We start from the raw sequence: 19,347 nt of genomic DNA on the forward strand, positions 1-19,347 counted from the left end.
CCGCGCAACTCCGCGTCCGTTGCTTACGCACGTCACGTGGTTCGCACATATAAGTACTATGTCGAGCACGTGTGGGTTGTGTGATAAGCAGAGCTGGTTTGCATTTTGAGCAGCTGAAAGCCACTAAGAAAATAATCAGACTTGTACCCGTCACTGAAAAAGTAACCGATGACAGTTACAATCACTTTGCTGTATAAAGTACCCGACTACAATTACAATTAAAGCCTCAAAGAAGTAATCGAAAAATTACTCTAAAGTAAGCAATTACTTCCCACGTTACTTTTCATTCAAACTTTTTTTATGATAGCATAATCCGTGGAATCTCGTGCTCAGTTGTTAAAGAAAAAAAAAAAGAAAGCCTCGACTGTTTTTGCTTAAAGCGCGAAACACACGTACAACCAAACCGTCCGATCCGACGTCTGACCGCGCAATACGACGGTCGGAGGCAAGGGTTTTCAACGCTCTCCGATGCTGCGGAACCCCCTCGCCCCCCAAGGTCATTCCGGCAGTCCGCACGTCGGATCGGACGGTTTGGTTGTACGTGTGTTTCGCGCTTAACGCTGAGTGAGTGATGGCACACACCTAATCCCTCACAAGAGGCTAGATAAAGTCATTTTTCATACCCATAAGTAGTCTCCGGTGTAGAAATAAAAATGTACCCACGAAAAAGAAGCATAGTAAAGTGGCCTACTAATCCTCACAGCCTCGTGCTTAATAATTTCGAAAAAAAAAAAAGCCCGTTGCCCGGAGCTGAATAACTCCAACTCCCTCCCCCCCCCCCCCCCCCCCAAAAAAAAAAAAAAAGAAATGAGGAAGATTGTAATGGGGGTGTAATTTTGTAATCGATTACAGCAAGAAATTAATTCAATTAAAAAGATCATTACCCCTTAAAGGAAGTAATCGAAGCGTCACAAAATTGCAGTAAAAATAATCAATTACAAGTAATCTTGTAACACGTTACGTACGAGTCTGGAAAGTATAGAGGCTCACAAAGTTTCAAGTTTTCACACCTTTTACACTGTTATCCCATCTACCTAGGTCCCTAACCACTCATGTTCATCTGTGCTGCTAAGCGCGATTGAAATTGCTCCCGTGCGTGTCTAAGACACAAGCTGAAGTGCAATGAAAACTGATCTGAGCTGCTCCTAGCCTGCTCCAGAACATAGTTTTAGCTGCTCCCAACCTGCTCCTAAACAGCTGTTTCAGTTGCTCCCGTGGCTGTTCCCAAGGACATTTCGTGAGTTCCACCCCTGCACTAACTACGTCACCGGACCTTGTCAAGTCCATTCAATACTGCGATGGGCTCCGTGATTATAGGTTACAACATGTCGACTTGCCACTCTCCGTTCTTGTCAAACATTCTATTTCCAAGATCATTCGCGATTATAATGAGGCTGATTATAGATGAATAGATCATGGGTTGACAATCTTTTTTGACCATTACATTTAAATTGTCCTCTTCCATCAGTAGAGGAAACCGGCATTATTTAAAGCTAAAATGAACAGTCTTATAAATATGTTTGTTCCGACAGCCTGAGTATGCACTGATTCAAATAACCCATGGTTCACCAAAATACTGCTCTTTTTGCATAACAAGAAAAGGCTATTTGCAAAGGCTAAACGTGTTAACACCTCAAGCTTTGGGTGCTTATAACTTTGCCCTTAAAAACTACAATAAAAAGTTGAAATTGGCTACTAAAAGTTTTTTTTTTATGACTCGCTGTTTATTTTGAATGGTAACCCGAGGAAGTTTTGGAACATGGTGTCACCAAAAAGCAATAACTCTGCCATCAAACCAAGCCGCGACAATGGCGATCCCATACAAGAAAGCGACTGCTCTGCAAATTACGACCCCAGCCAAAATATTACGTCCGTGGGACGCCGCATTCTCAACTAATGCCGATAATAAAAATGCGACCCGCCGCAAGCCGCTGCTCCTTAGCGGGCGGCAAGCGGTTTGTCGATCGCCAAAGCAACATTGGGCCGTGACGTCAGTATTCTTCTCTTTTTTTCCTCTGGTCCAGGAGTTGCGCGTAGTGCGCTTCTTTGAGCCACTACCACAGCTACTTCGGCTTGCGATTGGCGTGTTTAGCCGTTGCTTTTATCTGTAGCCCGTGTAGCTTCGGTATAGAATTTTGTTTATTTGCTTGTGAGGACTTCAAGACTTGTTTTAGCGAGCAACTCGGTGCGCCCAAGACTGCCCAGCTGTTCCTCGAAAGATGCCGAGCGCAACTTGTAGCGCTGTGGGCTGCTCAAACAACCCGCTGTGCAACCCGGAGGTGCTTCTTCACAAGTTTCGAACGGACCGGAAATTGAAGAAAGTGTGGGTGAACGCTGTTCGATGAGTGGACTTTGGACTTCGGCTTTTATGCGCCCGAGGAAAAAAGAACGAAAAAACAGAGGTGTACAGCCCAGCACTCGTGTGTTCGGCCGCCGCAGCTCGCGCCGTAGAGCCTCAAAGCTTTGTGTCTGGGACTGACCCGCAGCGCGAAAGTGAGAGGGCCCCCAGTACTGTACGTCACTGGCAGCACAGCGTAGAGCAACGCCGCTCCATCCACAGAGCCCCGATGACAATTTAAGTCTAGCGACGAGTACGGAAGACCACACACACGGCGACAGCCGCAGAGTACGGCACCGAACGAGTTTACTTGTTTTCCAGTCGCTAGCTTTTGGGTATACAAGCGACGAGTACGGCATAGCGCACGCATGGCGGCGGCCGCCGAGTACGGAATCGTACGAGTTCACGGGTTTTCCAGTCGCTAGCTTTTGGGTATATGCACTAGCCCTTGCTACATATGCTGGATAACTACCACGTATACAGAATTAAAACAAAATCAGCTTACCTCCTATCTTTAGACGGCTAGCGCAACAGAGGTAGGTGCCGCTCGGCGTGCGTGCTCGTTGAACGAGAACGATCCTGACGTCACGTTCACATAGCGGTTGATTTCGAGCGTTGCCGGAGCCTCGAGCGGCTAGTTTCGGGTTTGTTGGCTGCGCCCCAAACAAAACTTTGAGGCGTCCATATCTGTAGAACTACGCACAATAACGAGAAAAAAATTGCACCTTGCAGTTCAGGGACGCTGACTAGACTAAAAACAGTCATAATCCCAAAACCGAAAGTATGGACCGGAGTTGCCCTTTAATGTTTGCTCGGCTGAAGTGGAAAAGGGTGGGAGGAGCTTCCACTTCGTTCTTGACCTGTCACCGACTCTAGGTGCATCTTTTTAGCCACACCTGCACTGGTGAAGAAAATTGTAGGGCAATGTATTTACGGTTCTATCTCGATACACATGCCAGAAGTACACCACCTTGCACTTTCTTACACATGCCAGAAGTACACCACATTGCACTTTTTCACACCGGTGCAGGTAGTGCAACTAAAAAAATGCACCCACTCAAAAAAAAAATTTGTATCGGCCCACCAGAGCTCTGCCAAAACCTCTTTGAACACAGTGTTTTATCAGCCAAATTTTATGAAAATGTGTACCAAAAGAAACCCTGACAGAGACATTTACGAGAGCAAACAAGTGGACTACATTGACTGCTTAGGCTTATAAAGAGAAACAAAAAAAGTAAAAAAGGAAGAAAAAAATATCTGCATTACGATTTAAGAGCATGTCATTGCAACGAACTGGTGAGCATAGAATGTGTGAAGTTCTGCGTGCACATGATGTATGTGGATGCAAAAACATGCCTTCACCCCAACCCAATAAGTGATTTCCCACATCAGAAGCCGCCTCGGTGGCTCTGAGGCGAGAGCACCGGCCTACAGGTCCTCAGGTGGCGGGTTCGAATCCCGACCGAGGTGCCCGCAATATGACGGAGGCTTATTGCAGAGAAGGCACTGTGTAACCGAGCTCCGCAGGTGGTCCAAATTAATCCTCAGTCCTCCGCTGGGGCGTGCCAGATGCCCGTCATAGGTGCCAGATGCCCGTCATAGGTTTGGCACGTAAAACCCCCAAATTTGACTTTCCCACATCAGAGCTAAAATTTGTGCAGCCACCCACATTACATGGATGTAGAACTGTACACCTTCTGTGCTTCCCAGTCTTTGATGAGATATGATTAAGCTTGCACAGCGCGACTCCAGTGAGCTGAATGATTACGGCAAGCATGCCAACACCGCAGAGCATGACAAGCTCGATGAGAGAGGGCGTCCACCTTCCTGACTTTCCGACGCTGCATTGCTAGTGTTCTTTCTTTGAGGCTCCTAGTGCCAGTGTCGCTGTTGGTGTCGCTACTGTCATCATTGTACCCGCAGTCAGACTCTTCCTACACAAAGGGGTCTGGGGCAGACTCCGGAACGGAGCTGTGTAAGCAAACATTGTGCAGAATAGCACATCCTGTTGCTAAATTACGTGCTCTTTCTGGGTCGTAGTGCAGAGCGTGGTACTTCTGCAGGCACCGGAACTGGTTTTTCAGCTTACCAATGCATTGCTCAACAACAGCGTGTTGAGCGGTGTTGGCCGAGGCCAGATTTGACAAGACGCACCGCTCAACACGCTGTTGTTGAGCGCTGCCTCTTGCTGGGGTTGCCAGAAATAGGGGTAAGTAGCCAGGGCTCCAGAGGTAGCATCTGTCACCTGCAGACAAAAATGGAACCGTATTTGCCATGAATGTTCTCGCATAACATTTCCAGGAGTTGTCTGAAAGTGCACTTGTACTAAAATGGGGCTACTGGTATGGTTTTATGACTTTCGAGAGGACCTGCTGATTGAAAGTCAAACTGGCAGGAAAAAATGTTATGTAGGTAATTTAATTGGCTTGCTCAACCATGTAAATAATGTCTTGCAAACCTGCATCGCCCATTGTTGTTTACCTCAATCTTGGGTAGAGGCTACAAGGAACAGCCACCAGATCTTTTGTTTCGTAGTATATCTGACCTAGCAATGTCAGTTGTGCTGCTCTGACCATTGGCCACTGAGATTGGTCGTTTAAAGTTATCTAGAAGCACCATTTTTTCCTGCTACACAAAGAAATTTGAGCTATCAAACATTTTCATCCCTGAACCAGTGCTGGTAGCTTGTAATTGGAGACTTGGGTGGGCAGATTACGTACTACGAGATGAACACTTGATGGGTCCAGTGACAGCGTTACAAATATTACAGTTATACCCAGGTTCTACATTTAAAATAAAAGATACGTCGAATAAGAGTACATTCATTAGTGGGAAGAATGGTACAGATCTTGGGGCTTTAACGGAGACAGAATAATCTCATTGGCTCGGGCCAGACTCTCTCGGGCCACAATTATTTGGCTCCTGGGTTAGCATGCTATGAATTTTGGTGTAAGTAGGAAATAGCCCAATGCAGGACGCCAACCAACTGCTCTTCGCTGCAAAACCGAACTGTCGGCGCATGTCAACCGAAGCACGTTTTTGGGGCTGAGAAACGTAAGCGGAGATGATCGAGCAAGAAGAAAAGTATGCCAGTCATTCCAGAGTTTCATGCCTGTTCTGTGAGCATCATGGGAGAGGTACGATTACAAGAACCAGAGGCACCTTGTCTCCGGCTTAGCGAGAGACCTAACGGCCATCGACTCATCTGTCTCCCGGACCTGGTTTCCTCTGTGAATCTTTACGTTTGGCCCTGCGTTTCGGGGTTAAAGGCCGACGACCAGACTCGAGATTCTGCAAGGCAGAATTTCCTCCTCACCATGGGAGAGGAGGAAGCGAGGGAATTGTGGAAAGCGCAAAGTGGTCGTCGGTTTTTAAGGAGCAGACGTATGCAATCCTGGAAGTAACAAACAGCCTGTCTTGGGAAAACCAAGGTTCGGCACGTAGGGGCAAAAAAGCCTGCACACGAAATATAGGCAGCATGCCCGGCTGCCTCCTTGATACCGAAGCAAGCCCTTAAACAATCAGCAAAAGCAGAGCTCTGTGTCATAAGTGTGCCGGGACTCCTCCAACTAGACCCTGAACCCGGAAAATGCGACACTTGGTCTCCAAAAACTGAGAAAAAACAGGGTGACCAGATTCTGACAAAGACTGTATTTCGACTGACTAAAACAGGTTATCTACAATCAAACAGCAAAACGTGTGAAGGGGGAAATGGTGAAAACTAAGAGCTGAAGTGGAGAGGAGCAACGTCCTTTCCACAACGGGTTGTTTCGTGCGTGCCCGTTTTCTCTTCGCTGGGGCCGCGCCACTACGGGAAGGGACTGGGGAATGTCTCCTATATTTCTAAAACTTGTCGCGCAACCCGTTGCAAAATGGCCGAGTGGCTTCCCCGACGGAATGTATCCTGAATGGTCGCATGATCTGACCTAGAGACCCGTTAAAATAATTTTTGATAGGGGCTGTAGTTTCACGAAAAGGATTGGGACAGACCTCACAGGTCTCTCAAAAAGCTATGATGGGTCTCTTACACCCCTCAGGGATTGTTAAAGGGTACTCAGGCCCCTTAGAGAACTTTGACGGTCATCTCAAGCACTTCTAACATCCAACATTTTTAATGGACACGTCGGAACATTTTAGAAATCCTGGTGTGCCCCATAGACATGTTAAATAGGGTGTTGCAGCTCTTGGGTCACCTATGGTGCAAGTGCTGCTGTCCCAGCACTTGCACCGTAGGTGATGCAGGCAGAGCGATTCTATTGTCCTGATAGCTGCAAGTCAAAAGCGTCTGTGATGGAAATGCATGCTTGCCTCAATTTACTAGGGATACCCATTTCATGGGAAAGTGTAGCCACCTGTAAACGTTCGTGGTAAACCAAAAATGTCTATTCCTACTATACTTGCATTTCCGAATAGATGCATATACAAAATGTATTCATATAGACATATGTGCATACATACATACAATGTAAATGGGATTTCCTGCAGGGATGCACAAGTGCTGAAGTTTGCAGTTGGTTAAGCCCAATTTTTCTGATACACCCAGTTGTGTTTACATCGATTTCTTGTTTCGAGTGCTGTCACTGATGACCGCAACAACAGTTCTATTATTTTTATATAGTAACTATATTACGGCTTCTAAGACAAGCTTGCAAGTGCTCACCCAGGTGCCGCTTCCTCAGTTGTAAAAGCAGCAATTGGCTGGACTCGACTCTCAAAGATGGGAGTAAACATTAGGAGCAATGCATTATCTGCCAGCTTCATTGTCGCGTCGTCATCTGTGAACTCGCTGTAATTGACAAAACCGTCAAATCTGCCTTGTAAACAGTGATAAAGTGCAGGCGAGCTGGTAATGAATCATCATCTTGTAAACCCTGAGATGGGGAACAATAAAAAAAACGGACGAAGACAACCAAATCTTAAATGCAGCTGCATTTCAGATTTTGTTGTCTTCGTCGTTTTTTTTTTTTGTTCCCCATCTTGGGGTGTACAAGATGTCAAATTTTCCTGTCAACTTGTCAAAGCTCAATCCTTTGCGCAGCTTGATTTCGTTTGTCAATAATGTTCCCACTTTGTAGGTGTCAGACTTGTCCTTGAGTTGATTCGAGATGCTTGCCAAAGCAAGTGCATTGAACCCATATTTTGACGGCATTCTGCTAAGGAGCTGTGAGAGTTTGCTGGGACAACAGTGGAAGGAGATCCATTATTTTTGTCATTTTAACCCTTTGGGCTAGCGAATCTCAAGATTAAGCCATACATAAGCCGGTCTGAACTGTAGCACACTCGAGACCTTCGTTTGGTTTTGCATTATTTTTAGAGCCACATCGATTGTCAATTTTTGCATGCTCAGGAGATCTTGAACTCTATCATCTATCATCATGTCTAATGACTCCACCTTTTTTTTTCTTTGTTTCTGCAAATGAAAGAAGAACTTGTACTTCGCAGCCTTTGCACATTTCAGTCGCAGCTTTAGGTTTTTCCTTACCTGCTTTAAGATGCCGCTGCTTTTTTTTTAGTCATCCTTTCTGCCACTTGCTTGATGGTTAGGTGGAGCTGAAGTTTTGCACAGTTTATGCATCTCTCCGGTTAGCAAAATCAGAGACGGTCCTTGCGAGGACAAATCTCATCAATTACATGGACAGTTTTAGTCGTCACACCTTGGTAGGGTCATCCACTGCAGATCCTAAATGTTCCAGTTCGTGCAGTAGGATTTCTAGGTCCTGCATGCTGTGCATATGCGGGTTGCTTTTTTGAGATAACCAGTTTTTATTCGAGACGATTGCAAAGGTTATACTTTCCTTCAAGACGATGCTTTAGACACCTCGAACTCGCCGTCCACGATCAAGCCCTTGCAGCATGCTAGATGAGCGCTTAGTTTCGAGGTCTTCAAAAACAAATCTTCCTTCCACCCCTCCGAGGGAAAGCAAGGTTCAACCTGCCGTGCTTCCTCCAGCAGCCGTCGACGCTCACACATCGTGGACATGGCAGGGTTAGAGATACTGTGCTTACGTTCGTACTTCTTAGGCCATGCCCATTGGCGCTGCTTCGGTTTAAAATGGTCAGTTGGGTCTACAGGGAAGATGCGAGGCACGGCACCACGAACGAGCTCCCATTTTCCTTGCGCTATTGTCGTTGCCTATTTTGTGTTTGTACACTGTCGGAACGTGCCCTCCGTTAAAATGGAGATTGCACATGGTAAGTCGCCGAGAGAGGCTGGCGAGTTACCATGTAACTCGCCAGCCTCACGACCTCGCGAGGCTGGCGACCTCGCGAGGTCCCAAGGTCCCAAGGTCGTGGCGACCTCGCGATACCAGGTAGTATCGCGAGGTCCCAAGGTTGTTTTTTCTGGATGTCTGCTGGTGGCTTAAATAAGTGATGTTTTTCTTTCTTGCTTTTGTAACCGCTCATACTGGGGTACACAACACATTCACATAAACACAGATTTATCCAACTTCAAGAAGAGTGTTTTACTGAACATACCTCACAAGCTGTACATCTTTGATTGATGCGAAGATGAACATGCGACCGTCGAGCGCTCTGTAGTGACGACGCTATCAGTATCGGTAAGTGGTCTGCGCACCTTATCGGATGGGGGGGGACAGCTTGCCACACTTGTGAGACATCGCATGCAAGCCGACTTGGCCGCCTCTGCATGACATTGTCACTACCAATGTGCAGAATTGGAACATGCAAAAGTTAGGAAGCAGAGCTGACGGAACCGAGTGGATCCAGCGTTGCTCTTAATGCTCAGCCAGCCACTCTAAGCGCTAGCGTCGAGTGTGGCTGGTATGAAGCTTCTGGTGACATTGGTTCTCTACACTCCCCACAGGAGTGGGTCTCGGAGTTACTCTCCGCGAAAATTAGGAGGGTCTTCCTCTTTCTCGAGTGAAGAGGAAGATTTGAGGGAGAGTTTACTCCTTTCTGACTGCTTGTCTCTCCTGCCGCCGAAGAAGAAGGTCGTGTGCGGGAGCTGCTCCGAACCATTTGTCGGTAAGCAGCAATTCATCATATGTTCAGGTGGATGCAAACGCAAATTTCACTGCGGCTGTATAAAAGTTGGTCTCGAAGAATACAACGTTCTAATGGCAATCGGCAAAAGCACGTACAAATGTAACGACCGCACCCGGCGACACCGCTGCGCTGGCGATGATAAGCCTAACCATGGCGAAGAGACAACGGATGCGTCTAATTCTGACACCGATTGCGAATCAGTTCGTGACACCGACAACGGACCCACCCACACCTACGAATCGGAATCTGCGCTGCAGAGGATGAATGCAAAGTTGGATGTATTGACCGCCAAAGTGAAATGCCTGAGAGCGGACAATCACTATCTTAGTTCCGAAGTTGCTGAATTGCGAAAGCAGCTGAGTCAGAGAGTGTTCGATTCTAAACAACCGAGCCAAACCTACTCAACTGCCGCATCAGCACGACGTAATCCGGGAGCACGAGTAACTACGAATGTCGCCTCAAGCGGCGAGCCGAGCGGCGGTGCGGTCTTTGTGCCTACGGGACCAGCTGATGGGAACAGAGGAAGCTACCGTTCGAAAGACTTTCCCAAGCCAAGTGGTGGCGACCTTCGACAGGGTGGAGACCCAAGTGCGGCCCTGGACAAAGGCACTGGTGGGCCCTCGACGACGAAACAAGCCATTGGTCGGACCATTCCTGGGTGGCAAACCTAGCTGTTGCACTAAGATGAAAACGAAATACCCGTATTACTCCTCTTTCCATGTTTCCGTGGACCAGGACATATTTGAAGCAATTAATAATCCAGATATCTGGCCTGAGGGATGTATATTCCACCAGTTTTTCGGAAGGCTGGATTCAATGCGATCGTTCGTTCCGAATAATACTGATCCATCGCCAAATGACTAACGGAATTTGGTGCTACCATCAGAACACTCGCGGTCTGCGGGCTAAAGCAGATGAGTGTATGGCAAACGTCGTTTCTACAAACTTTCACATTATTTGTTTAACGGAGACATGGCTTTTAGAGGAGTTATCTAGTGCGAGCTATTTTCCTTCGTCCTATGCTGTGCATCGCAAAGATAGGGAGTACGATGCCACGGGGCAGAAGTTTGGTGGGGGGGTATTAATTGCAGTCCGCGATCCTCTTAATTCATACGGAAGGCAAGACCTTGAATCCTACGCAGAGTGTGTGTGGGCAGAAATACTATCAAGTGATGGCTTCAACTACCTTGTTGGAAATTACTATTTTCCGCCACTATCAGACACACAGATGTTTGATAACCATCTGCAAACCCTCGAAGAACAGGTCGATTTTACGAAATATCGGGTACTGATATTTGGGGATTTTAATCTCCCAGGGGTAGACTGGACATCTCGTCTAGTTTCTAGTGGAAGCACTCAAACTACAATAAAGGTATCCCGTCTATTGGATTTTATTAATTTTAGTGGGTTAACCCAGCATAATCAGTTAAAAAACACCGCTGGAAATGTACATATTGGATCTTTGTCTTTCTAACTGCCCAATACACTCCGTGCGACGCGACTGGCGCGCCGCCGCGCGGCCGGTGCCGAAGGTAGGCAGTGAGAACCCGAGAGAAAACGAAACCGAAACCACGCCGCGTACGTTGGTACGCATTAAAGTCGGAGTGGTGCGGTTGCACTGGGTTCACAGCATGAAGTGCTGCCTGTGCTGCGTCATTAAGTGCTTCAGTAGTTATGTGTCGTATCTCGTGGAGACAAAGTTTCACAGTTTTTCACCTCGCCAATGTTTTGTGGGACGGCGACAACGATGGAGCCGTGCCGTACGACGCGAGAAATTTGGTCTCCCGATCATGTCTGCCACTGTGTCGGCACGGCCGACATATTCTACACTGCCGCTTTGCGCTCTGCGTTTGTTTTCGTACCAGTAACGCCTACATGTGTCAGCGCTGATGGAACGAACTAAAATGCCATCCCACACTCGCGGGTATGCAGTGCCAATTTCGTTGGAGGAATGCCCTCCAAAAAAGTTTCGTCCTGTAAAAGCTTGGTCTGCTGGGCAAGTTGGTAGTGGACATTCATATTAAAAATAGCGCAAAAGAGACGGGACAATAAGACGAAGAAGCACACAGGACAAGCGTTAGCGCTTGTCCTGTGTGCTTCTTCGTCTTTTTGTCCCGTCTCTTTTGCGCTATTTTTAATATGAAAGTTTCGTCCCCATCGTACGTGTCGATGATATTTCCGGACAAGTATGGCACGCAATCTGTACTTCATGAAGAAAGATTCGACCGGTAAAAAAAGTGACAAATATGAATCTAAAGAAAACAACAATGAAACTCGGAATCACTGGAGAATCGACGTTTCAGTATGGAAGTTTATGTGGTCTGCTTTCTTTCTTGATCAGCCTCCTTTTGGATGTGGAAACACTGACACCCCGAGTTCTGTAGACAACAATTTTTTTTCTCGGCTTTAGAGCCACCTACCGCAAAGTGGTTCGAACTGGAAGTACCGTCCACTGGTCCCTTCCTACCTGTAAAGTGTGCACCTTCCACGATGAGTGGTATTATCTGACAGCCTTTGACGGTCAAAGCCAGTTCCCATTTAGTTAAGTTCCACCTGGTTTCGCTATGCCAACTCTTTTTGTTATAATAAGTGTTGTGCCAAGTGACCGTCATGTCAAAGTACCTGTGCGCCGAAAATCAGCACCTCGCACAACAGGTTATTACACAACAGCTGACCGCAAAAGCCCTTGGCGGCCAAACCGTATGTTGGCCGACAACTTTGTTTTCTCGGCTTTGGAACCACCTTTCGTAAAGTTGTTTCAATTGGAAGTACAGTCCACTAGTCCCTTCCTACCTCTAAAATCTCCACCTCCCCCAACCAGGGGTATTTTCTTGACAGCATTTTCATGGTCAAAACCGGTTCCCATTGAGTAACGCCGCCCAAACCAAATTTTCACCTGGTTTCCCTATGCCACCTTTTTTTGTATAATAAGAGCTGTGTCATGTTACTGTCAAGTCCAAGCACCTGTGTGCCCAAATGCACACTTTCCACAGCCCGCTAGAACACAACACTTTATTTCTTTATTCGTTAGAAACATAACTTTCACACCTGCTGTCTTAAAGAAACTTGGCACTCTTCGTGCACAAACTTAGTGAACATCTCACTCACCTCCAAATATTATCGTTCCAGCAGTCCTAGGTTTACAGTGACGAGCAAAATAAATTTCCCGCTCAAAGCAATTATGGTGGCGGCCGTCTTGTTTTTTGGAAAATTGCTCCAACTCCTTTTTCGGCCGCAACTAGAGAAATTACCCCTAATAACGACTCAAACTCAATATATAAGAAGTGGAGAAAAGCTAAATGCCCTTCTGCCCCAACACTCATGAAACGTCACCCTCAACTTATTGGCTCAAAAAGCAAAAGTTCCGTCCGTGCGCGCCTCCGCCGCACGGTCATTCACTGCAGATCCTAAATGTTCCAGTTCGTGCAGTAGGATTTCTAGGTCCTGCATGCTGTGCATATGCGGGTTGCTTTTTTGAGATAACCAGTTTTTATTCGAGACAATTGCAAAGGTTATAGTTTCGTTCAAGACGTTGCTTTAGACACCTCGAACTCGCCGTCCACGATCAAGCCCTTGCAGCATGCTAGATGAGCGCTTAGTTTCGAGGCCTTCAAAAACAAATCTCCCTTCCACCCCTCCGAGGGAAAGCAAGGTTCAACCTGTCGTGCTTCCTCCAGCAGCTGTCGATGCTCACACATCGTGGACATGGCAGGGTTAGAGATACTGTGCTTACGTTCATACTTCTTAGGCCATGCCCGTTGGCGCTGCTTCGGTTTAAAATGGTCAGTTTGGTCTACAGGGGAGATGCGAGGCACGGCACCACGAACGAGCTCCCATTTTCCTCTCGGTATTGTCGTTGCCTATTTTTTGTTTGTACACTGTCGGAACGTGCGCACTGTTAATGTGGAGACTGCACATGGTAATTTGCCGAGAAAGGCTGGCGTGTGAGCAGTATCGCGAGGTCCCAAGGTGGTTTTTTCTGGATGTCTGCTGGTGGCTTAAATAAGTGATGTTTTTCTTTCTTGCTTTTGTAACAGTGTTGTTAGAGAATTTAGTATATTTTACCCCTCCATTCAATCGAAATTGTCACCGATGGTAAGGATGCAGATTTGTGGTAATGAACTGTCTTCTCATGTTAATATCTTTTCAGATATATCAGTGTTCAGAAGGGAGCTAATTTTTTATCTTTTCAATTCCTGATTGCATGTTAGTCTTTTCTTTTTTACAAGTGGGGTACATTGTGTTAAGTCATGTACTACCATTTTATGTGCCACCACACATGACCTAGTGGTCGTTCTGGGGCATGATTCAAATAAAGCATTATTATTATTATTGTAAGGTATGCCAAAATGGTGCAACATCCAGAAAATTTACGTACAGTAGGCTGTGTCTTCATTTACATTTTAGCAGCACTTGTCATCTTAAGGTAGGATATTCTGGCATATGAAATGTGATTGTGTTAATGATACAAGCTCACGAGCATATTTTGTCTGGTGCATCCCGCAGAACTTGGCTTGATTCGAGCGGCAGCGTGTTCGCTGAACGGCATCTGCTGTCTCTGCAGTCTAGATCAGGAATGAGGTAAGACTGCAACGGAAGCGGCTACGTAGATGTCTGCAAGGTGAGTGATGCATGCAGCCATTTCTTTGTTTGATATTGCGTTTCAAGAGAAGATGAAGCTGCGGCATTGTCTAAAGGTCCTGGTTTCTGGTCAACATTGCTGCCCCATGAATCGTGTCTCATCGACTCTTATACTTTTTGCGAGCTGACGTTTGGGCTTGTTGCTTTGGATAGAATGCTATGGTGGGCTTGGCCTGGAGCCAGCTGAATGTCTTTGTCCATGAAGCCATAAACGAGGACATAATAATAATTTATTGCATATGAACAAAGCGAGGTTGAAGTCAGACCTGCCTAAGCCACATTGGGCTTGACTGGCAGCGTCTTGGATGCTTGACATGGATGCTGCTTTCCCATTTCGGGGTCGTGCTGTTTCGCCTTTTGCTCTAAGGGCTTGTTTGTACGTCTGCTTACCTGGTGTGCCCCGTGTGATAATTGCTTAGCGGAGGGAAATCTTTAACGCGGTGAGAATCTGTTTTATTTGTTTCGGCCTCCTCACGCTTCGTTGTTGTGCGGTTGTGTCGCAACCTTCCTTGCATCGTCGGATCCTTTGGTCTCTTCTGGAGACACGCATTTGCATTCTTCTTGGCTAGAAAGGTGTCACCCTGTGTCATTTTGCCTGATATGGCAGTTTGCGCAGTATGTCTCTCCTGAGTGTTTCTCTTCCGGGTGTGCTTTGCTGCACTCCTTGCGTCTTTCAGGTAAAGATCATCTTGGTCTATATTTTTCATGATTTCTTGAATCGAAAACTGGGCTTGGACTTCTTGTAAAACTCCTTACTGCATCGTTTGGCGCAAGTCCGCAGACCTCCACTGTGTGCTCTGCTTTGCCAATCTTGGTTTGGGTTATGTGAAGTAATAGTTTCGCAACTTTAGATGGGATGCTCACTATTGCAGTTTTTTGGCTCTGGTTGATCTGCAGGCACCTGTTGGCTTGTTGCCCCATTGTGCTGGTGCCCTGAAGCTGGGCTAGAGCAGTGAGGACGCTTGGAGCCGGCCTACGTTGAGTCCGTTGCATGGTCGCAAAATTCGCTTAAACTCTTTCAGGGGAAAGGGTGTGGGCGTGGGAGCAGGTCTGCGGGTCGTAGCTCTTCTCAGCTGCCTCGGCGACGAAAGCGAAGGTGGCAGCGTGACTTGCTTTTGAGTTAGGTTTAGCTGTTGCCGAGCTCGTCGACGCTGTGCCTTCAAGACTACGTTGATCCAGAGTTGCCTTGTTTTCTTCGTTCCCGACGATGGGTAATCCTGGTTATCTGCTGCACTTGCATCTTTTCGGTAGATGAAATTATTTTTATTTATATCCAAGCTGATTTCCGAGGCATACGTGACAGCCGTGCAGCCCGCATCGGTTCCACCGGGCGGGGCCTGATTCATCGCTGTATTATTAGCTAGGCCTACAACGCTAACAGAAGGCTTAGCCTTCCCGCTCGGGAAAGTCTTCCTAATTTCACCACAATTGCACTCACCGGCGAAAAACTGGTGTCTTCATGTGCCTTTTGCTTAATAGAATATGGTGGTAATCACTAATTTGTGCAGAATATGATTTTTCTGAACTTTTGGGTGTGCAACACACAGCTCATCAGAAACACACTTTGCCTCTACGGCGGCCGTCGGTGTTCCCCCCCTGTAACGGGATGAATTGATTCATTCGTTCTTGAACGATGCGAGCGAAATCGTGAACCTTTTGGGCAACGTCGGGAGCACGGAGTGATTGAGGACCAGTCGTAATTGGAGAAATGATTGTACAAACTAACGTAATCTCCAGCGGAAAGATTGTGTCTATTCACTTCAGGATGTCTCCGTGAATAACATCTCATGCCATGTCAGATAGGTATACTGATCTCCAGTGGGGCATGATGTCCGTCCGGGGGGGGGGGGGAGGGGAGGGGAGGGGAGGGGAGGGGAGGGGAGGGGAGGGGAGGGGGGGGGGAGGGAGGGAGGGAGGAGGAGGAGGAGGAGGAGGAGGAGGAGGAGGAGGAGGGAGGGGAGGGAAGGGAGGGAGGGAGGGAGGGGGGGGGAGAGAGAGGAGAGGAGGAAGGAAAGCAAGCTTGACATACCCTCTGTTATATCTGTACAGTCTAGATTTGCAAAACATAGATCAAGCATGTTGCCCTGGGTGTTTGAGATACAGTTGTATTGTTTTAAATTTGTAAATGATGAAAAATTCAGCAAGAAATTAGATTTTTGAATAATATAGTAACTTCTAGAGGACACTGAGGCTGCTTTCCAGCATATGTTACAGACATTAAAATCTCCAAGAACTATAAATTTGAATTTATTCAGGGCCTTGGTTGTACACTCAATGCCCAGTAGACATTGGCGAAAACCATCTGGAGACGTGTCAGAGGGCAAGTAATAAGCGCCCAGGAGGATATGCTCGCCATTCGCACATGGCAGCTCTATCCACACTGACTCAAACAATGTCTCAAGATCCGGACGCCTAACACGTTGTAAGGACGCATCAATTTCTCTCAGCACTCCACCCAACGTCTTTTTCCTAGTAGAGAATACACGATCACGTCTAAGTACTGCAAAATTAGGTGGGAAGACATTGGATAAATAAATGTTAGAACAAGGCCAGGTCTCGTTTAGCGCAATAATAGACACATCAGTTAGGGTTACATTAGAAAAAAAGTTAGCTTTTGTGGGAAGACCTTGGACATTCTGATAGTAAATGTCTAGGTTACGTATCTGTTCCGGCATTATGGGAGAGAGGCGCTTCGAATACCGCTTGCTATGTGTGGCTCTCATTCAGCTGACCTGTCAACTCGTTGAAAAGGCTTCCCTCTGGCCAGAGAAGGGGATCAAAAAGTTTCTCTATTTCTTCATTTGCAGCCATCACTCGTAAGGACGAGTAGCTTTCATGCCGTGTCTTCAGTCGGGTGCACGCAAGCTCGCGAAGAGGGCCCTGCTTCCTAATGTGGGTTTAAAGGCTCGGAGGATCGCAAGATGGGCCGAAATGCGTCATGTGCACAGCGTGTTGGCGACGTGGTGGAGAGGGTGGCAGTGCCACAGGTGTACAGCTGGCTGACACACTTGCCCTCAACAACGGCCGTCTTGCCCTGGGGACCTTTGGCCCCTCCTTGCGGAACCCAGCCCCATTGAAGTTTGATGGAGCTTGATGGCATGGATGCCCTGAAGGTTGGACAGGGTCACCAAAGGAAGGGGATGGTGGGGGCTCATCGCCGCAGTTTAGGAAAAAGGCAGCTGTTTCCTGCCGGCCGGTTCCATTGGTTCCGAGTGTTACGCACAGCTCCGAGCTCAGTCCGCAAAGACAGTATGGCACTTGCGTGCAGCTGGGAGGTATACCTATACCCTTGGCAGAGCTGCGCGTTCTCGTCATGAAAGAGCAGCGACCTCGTGTGTGAGGAACGAGATCCCCTCGAGGGAGTTGAGGAGGAGGGCTTGTAAGGATTTCATGTCTGCATGGGGACCGCCTGGGGAAGAGGAAGGTTTCTCCGAACGAGTAGAAGCAGTGGGGGAGGGCGGTGCGGAGTGGTGGCTGAACGACGCTTCCGTCAAATCCGGCCTGGCTTCTGCTGTTAGGACTAGCAGCCCCGCTGATGTTTTGCAACTCTTGCAGATTAAGGAGCTTACCCCAGATTGCAGAAAGGTGGTCTTATTTTCCGTCCAGCAGGTATACTTGGTGTGGGCACATAGCTGGCACCCTGAACAGTGTAGAAACAGCAGTATTCCATAGAAGCAGCGGGAGCAGATTCAGCATGCGTCCTTTGCTGTGCGCAATAATAATAATAATAATAATAATCAATCAATCAATCAATGTTTTTATTGAAGTGCCCAGGAACAACCTTGCGGTCTTAGTACAGGTGCACTCAGGAAACATGGAAATCAACACTACACGCAACAAAGAAACAGTAAACAATAAAACACTTAAAAAAGATCACATATGTCACATAAACTCGCTAGGCTATACCACCACGATAGCGAAAGGAAAGGAAAGCGAGAGTATAAAAATTGGTTCTGAGGAACTTAATCAGGTGCAAAAAAAAAAAAAAGAATGGGAAGTCAAATTTAGGTCAGGAACTTCAGCGCTCTGATGAATTCCGGTGTGTTATTGTTAAATATATCAATAGAGTCTGTAAAAGAGGAATTGTAGGTGTGCCCAATTCTCGACACGGGGTCGTGAAGATTAGTTACGGGAGCATTGTAGAAGGATGCATTTTGCCTTGTAGTTTTTACGGGAATTTTCAAACGCACATTTGATATCAATGATGTGCAGTCAGTGATGCCATGAATAAGTTTGTACAGAAATAGGATGTCGGCATGTTCTCTCCTACGCCGCAGGGTGGGCAATGCCAAGCTATGTTGGACTGGGACTGCTGGATCATCGTTTGAGGTGGACGCATTGCGCGACGGGAAACGATGTCTGTAGATACATAAGAACTTATTCTGAACACGTTCGATTCTAGCCGAGGTTGTCGCGCAGATTCCATTCCATACAACAGAGGCATACTCGACGTGTGGTCGACATAAAGCACTGTACAGTGTGACAAAAGTACTAGGGTTATTAAACTCTTTAGTAATGCGGCACGTGATACCAAGCGTACGTAAAGCTGAGCTCACAATATGGTCAACATGACTCGAAAAGCGTAATGTACTATCAAATACAACTCCAAGGTCTTTGATTTCATTCACACGTGTCAAAAGAACTGACTGAATGTCATAAGAGAATATAATATTATGTGTCTTTCGAGTGTAGGACATGACTTTAGTTTTCGAACTATTTAGTTTTAGGGCATTCTGATTGCACCAGTTTTCGAATGCATATACATCATTTTGTAGCAGAACACAGTCGCGTTCGTCCCGTACCTCTATAAACATCTTAATGTCATCTGCATATTGTAGAAAGGAAGAGTGACGGATCACAGCCGAAACATCATTCACAAAAACTGAAAACAGAAGGGGGCCAAGAACGGAACCTTGAGGTACACCCGTCGTAGCCTGATAAGCAGCAGACGAATTACCATTCGAGCTGACAAAACACAGTCTATCACGCAAGTAACTTTTGAGCAATAAAAGTAACGACCTGTGGACATCAAGCCTTGACAGCTTTGCCAGCAACATGTCGTGATTTACAAGATCAAACGCTTCGCTTAGATCAAAGTATATTACATCAAGTTGGCCTCTATTAGAGACGACCTGAGCAGCAGTTGACATGAAACAAGTGAGGTTAGTCGTGGTTGAGCGACCCGCCATAAAACTATGTTGGCTAGGGATGAGAGAATGTTTGAGCTTAAACGACAATATTTTGTGTAAAGCTGTTTCGAACAGTTTTGAAAATGTACAAAGAAGAGATATAGGCCTGTAGTTTGAGACGCTTGTTCTTGAACCGGACTTATGTACGGGTACAACAAGTGCTGTTTTCCA

This window comes from Ixodes scapularis, unplaced genomic scaffold (genome assembly GCF_016920785.2).
Source record: "Ixodes scapularis isolate PalLabHiFi unplaced genomic scaffold, ASM1692078v2 ptg000303l_1___fragment_1__unscaffolded, whole genome shotgun sequence".
Lineage (NCBI taxonomy): Eukaryota > Metazoa > Arthropoda > Arachnida > Ixodida > Ixodidae > Ixodes > Ixodes scapularis.